Source organism: Corapipo altera, unplaced genomic scaffold (genome assembly GCF_003945725.1).
Source record: "Corapipo altera isolate COAL_440 unplaced genomic scaffold, ASM394572v1 0, whole genome shotgun sequence".
Taxonomy (NCBI): domain Eukaryota; kingdom Metazoa; phylum Chordata; class Aves; order Passeriformes; family Pipridae; genus Corapipo; species Corapipo altera.
In genome coordinates, this window is record NW_020884872.1 from 57,318,937 (window position 1) to 57,323,462 (window position 4,526).

Genomic DNA, 4,526 nt, shown 5'->3' on the forward strand with positions numbered 1-4,526 from the left:
TCTGTCACATATGTCAGCAAACTGCGGCTCTTCACATCCTGCTGGGCAGCTACTGCATCTGTCTGTTGCAGGGTAGAGAAAGCCACTCTGGTCTCAGGACTGCTATGCAACTTGTTTCCATACAGCTTTCATCTTTTTGGACCATATCCTGGTGGCTACATCTAAGCAAAACTCTGTCTGAAGCTGATGGGAATTTTCCCTGTAGAAAGTTGGATTTTCCATAGCTTTCCAACCCATTTCAAAGGAAATGAAACCAGGCTGAACCAGACTCGTCTGGTTAGGGAAATCCTGACCCTTCCTGTCTCTCTAAAGAACATTTCTGCATACTTTCTTAACTCAGAAAAAAAGGTTCTTCTATCATCCCTGGGGGAATGGGAGCAATCTTATGAAACTAACAGGAAAAAAAAAAGTTCTCTATCTCTCCCAAATTTTTTTATTTTTTTTCCCCAAATAAAGAAGGATGGACTTGTTAACAATCATGGGGTTTCCTGGACAAGAACACAAGCACCCCAATGATATCTTTGCTGCCCCATAGTTGCAGAACCTGCTTCTTTGATCAGATTAGGGCTGTGCTGGCTGCTAGGATGGAAGGCAAGATTAGGATATATGGGAAGGTTTCCAATTTTCTCAGAGACAGATCCAGTATGACTGCAGTACTGCTTGTATGTCAGAAAGGATCAGCCCTGCAGACGTCATCCCACAGGGGTCACAGTGTAGGTCCTCCACTAAAAGGCATGAAGGCAAAAATTGCCTACTTAATCAAACAGAGTGAAACATGCATTGCAAATGGCTGTAGATGTATTACACAACTTCTCCATCCCAGGGAAGGACATGACATCTCAAAAATAGCTCCAGTATGTCCAAGCTACATCTGTACCATGAGGTCGTGGTTCTGCATGATGTAGCCTTACAGGAAGGGCTGCTGGATTCTGGGATGTAATCTGAGGGATGGTGATGAATAGAGTTAGCAAATGACCCTGTGGCAATCTGTTACCAGAATAAACATAATTCCTCCTCACCCTACCCAGCACACATGCTGTCAAGGGCTCAGGAATAACAGCCTTTCTCCTTCCAGTTCAGGGTGAGAGAGGAGGCCAGGATTGCCATTTAAGGGAGAGTGCTCCTGCTAATGAGTGTACAAGAACAACTCTTATCATCTTTTGCTAAGACTGACACAGAGCCCATCTGCATTTTGCACAGAGGAGTTTGTTTCAACATATCAGACGTGTTCGACAGCTTCCAGGAACCCATCAGTGCTTCAAAGACCCTCCTCCAGAGGAGCTCAGGGGTCTCCAAAGCAGTCCCTATATGGTACACCGACACCACTGCTTCCCTGCCCCCTCACAGCTCCTGATTCACTTGCTCACAAGCAGATTCATGTTTTCCTGCTATTTTTACACACAACAGTCATCCTGGTTTTGTGCTGGGGTGCATGATGCACACTATCATGACACTGTCTTTCCCCATATATGTGCATACTTGACTAGACCTTGAGTCAATGCAAGCAAAATCACACGTGCTGCTCTTTTGAGTGTCAGGCATGCATTCAAAACTCTCATCTGTGGGGACCTTCTATTAGGATAAGCTCATGTGTGTATTCACAAGCCATTATGTGATGCTCTATTATGTCTGGATGAACCAGACATTCAAATTAATTTAAATGAATTTATCCATATGATACTGCAAACCCTAGTCACAGGAAGAAAACAATCCAGAAAAAGATCACATCTAAAGTTTTCAGTGGTGACCTCTGATGCTGGGTGCCCACCATGCAAGTTTTTCCTCCTGAGTTTGATATGGTTTTGTTTCCCTATTCTGCTTGCATTGAGGACTCTGTTATTTACCGTATTTTGAACATAAAGCTCCAGTTAATGTCAGTAGAAGTTCTGCTTGCAGATAAGGGAGGAATATTAAATAGATCTGCAGTGCAGAGAGAGATGATATTTTCGTTTCTTTAATGCATCTCAGTTAGAAAATAACACTGCAGTTGGTTGGTGCCTTAAACTCCAAGAGATTTCAGAGTACTTTGCTTAATACCCAGACAGAAAATTTCCTACCACTGAAGGGAGGCTCCTCCTGGTGTGGAGATCAGTGGCTAAATGACAGCTTGCCTTTCAGGAAAAGACATGGGAAAGCAAATTAGCACAATGTAGGTGAACTAGAATAGATATATAGGTCTTCCATGTCTGGGGTAAACAGGCAGGGTTGCTCGGAACTGGCAGCCCCAGCAGAACAAGAGTGGGGGGCTGAGCTGAGGGAAGTGGAGCAGAATACAACAGTCCATCTCAGGTAGACGTTTGAAGAGATGATCAAACATTTTTTGCCATTATAGGTAATGACATTATCAAATGTCTTTTTTTTTTGACATCCAGTGTCCTGCATTGAATATACCAGGTGGTAATTCAGATGTCTTTCCAGTGCTGAAATGAAATCAGCAGCTGACTTCTATTTGACTTCAAGATAGAACATGCATTTCTAACCTCCCTTACTGCTGACTGCTGTGTTAGTGCATTTTATTTGAACTGGACTTGGTCTGGAGCAGTGGGGATGTGCTTTTAAGCAATATCACCTTCAGACTACCTTCACTTTGGCCTTACAAAGCACACTTTGTATGCTCAGTTGTCGAAAGCTCCACCATAATGAGTAGTTGTATCTGTATTTTGTCTTCAAACCTCATTTTGGAGGTTTCAAACCTCATCTGGAGCTTTTCATGCCTGCTCCCACTCACAGCAGGACATTGTTAACCTCCTCTGAGAGGCAGAAAATTGGAGGAAAGCAGCATTTTGGTGTTAAGCATATACTAGCAGGAACACTGCTATAAAACTTGCAACAAAGACTTTAAGAAGCCAGTGCTACAGAAATTAGATTCAGAGAGTATACCAAATTTTAATTCTGGCAACACTGAGCGTGAGAGAGCTTGCATAGAGCCAGCTACTCTTCCCACCTCTCTGAACATTTTTTTGCTGGTGCAGTTTGACTGGCTGTAGAAAGCGACCTTGATATGGCCAAAGCCACTTCCTTTGAACGTTAAGACAAATATTTACAAGTGTGTTGCATTAGTTGCCAACAAATGTCCTTCTGTCCATCTAAGCATTTGTTTTTAGTATTGTCAACAAACATAAATAGAACATGAAAGCTTGGCATCCAGGGAGATGGCACTGCCCGCAGGTGGGGCAAGGGGATGGGCACGGGAAAGCAACCATGGCTGTCCTGGTGGAGACATGATGTACACTGTAACAAGTGCGGATGCAGAAATGGCAGCATGAGAAGGAGAGCTGCCCCAATGCTTCTTCCAAGGAGTCTCCAATGACTTAGCCCTTCTCCCTGACACAGCAACCCCTCCAGCAGCCAGATGGGGGCCAGAAAGGCACTACTCACCTTGTCCCTGAGGCCCAGTGGGACAGGCAATAGTGCAAAAAGCTGAAGAAGAGGAGTCATCATCTGCTGTGGCCAAGAAGAAGCTGGTAAAGCCACTGGGGATTGCCTGTGGCGCCACAGCAGCTCCGTGGTGACATGCCTTCCCCTTTTAGGTTGACTTAGCATAATTTTGCAACTGGCTGTTTCTTTGCAGCTACATGCAGGGAGAAGTCCAAGTGAACAACAGTAGAAACAAAAGAGCAAGTGCAAAGCAAATGCCAAGGACTTAGGAGCAGTGCAAGCACATCTCACACCGGCAGAAATGAGAAGGGAGCAAGAGGAGAGGAATCGAGAAAAGTGTAATGATGTTACAGGGAGATGGGACACTTCTGGAAAAAACATATTGCACAGCATGGAGCAGGAAGGGGCTCGATGAAGGAGTATATCAGAATTTCTACTTCCGAGAAGTTTTTTGAGTTTAGCAACATTGTCAGGATCAGAATTTTAAATCACATATACCAGATCCTTGAGCAGTAGAAAGCTGCCTTAAAAATCATGAAAGGTTTTTCTTTCTTTGTTTTCAAATTTTTTGTTTAATAAATAGTAAGTTCTTTCAATTTGCCTTCTGGTTTTTGAGCCTTTAGGGCCTATTTAATTCGTATTTTCATGTCATCTTATGTAGTGGTTCAAGCCTTTTAAAATCATCTTTTTTAATAAAAGTCCTGATTTTCTCAGAATTAAATCATTCCAAATAGTGGCAAAATGCCAAATATTGTGATGGTAGTGATAAATTAGCAAGATAAATTTAATACAAATTTTCTGATAAAGAGCAAGTAATTAACAGAGTGATTACAGCAATCATTTTTATATGCTGTTGTTCAGGATGCCATTGTATGTACTGTATATGTGCCCTAAATGTGGTCTGATCATATTTATGTATGCATAGATTCCTAGTATTCTGAAATTTGGGAGTTAATCATATGCTGAAGTACAGTTACACTGATTTGGTGAACTTACTCATATGGCCTTTTTCTTTAAATTCATTTATTTCTGCTTCAGAATCCCCATAAGAAGATATTGGGCAGGGATTGGAGCATTTGTGTAGGGAATGTTGTGTGAACTCAGCCTTCTTGTCTTACAGACCTCTGGGAAATATCATTTAATAAGTA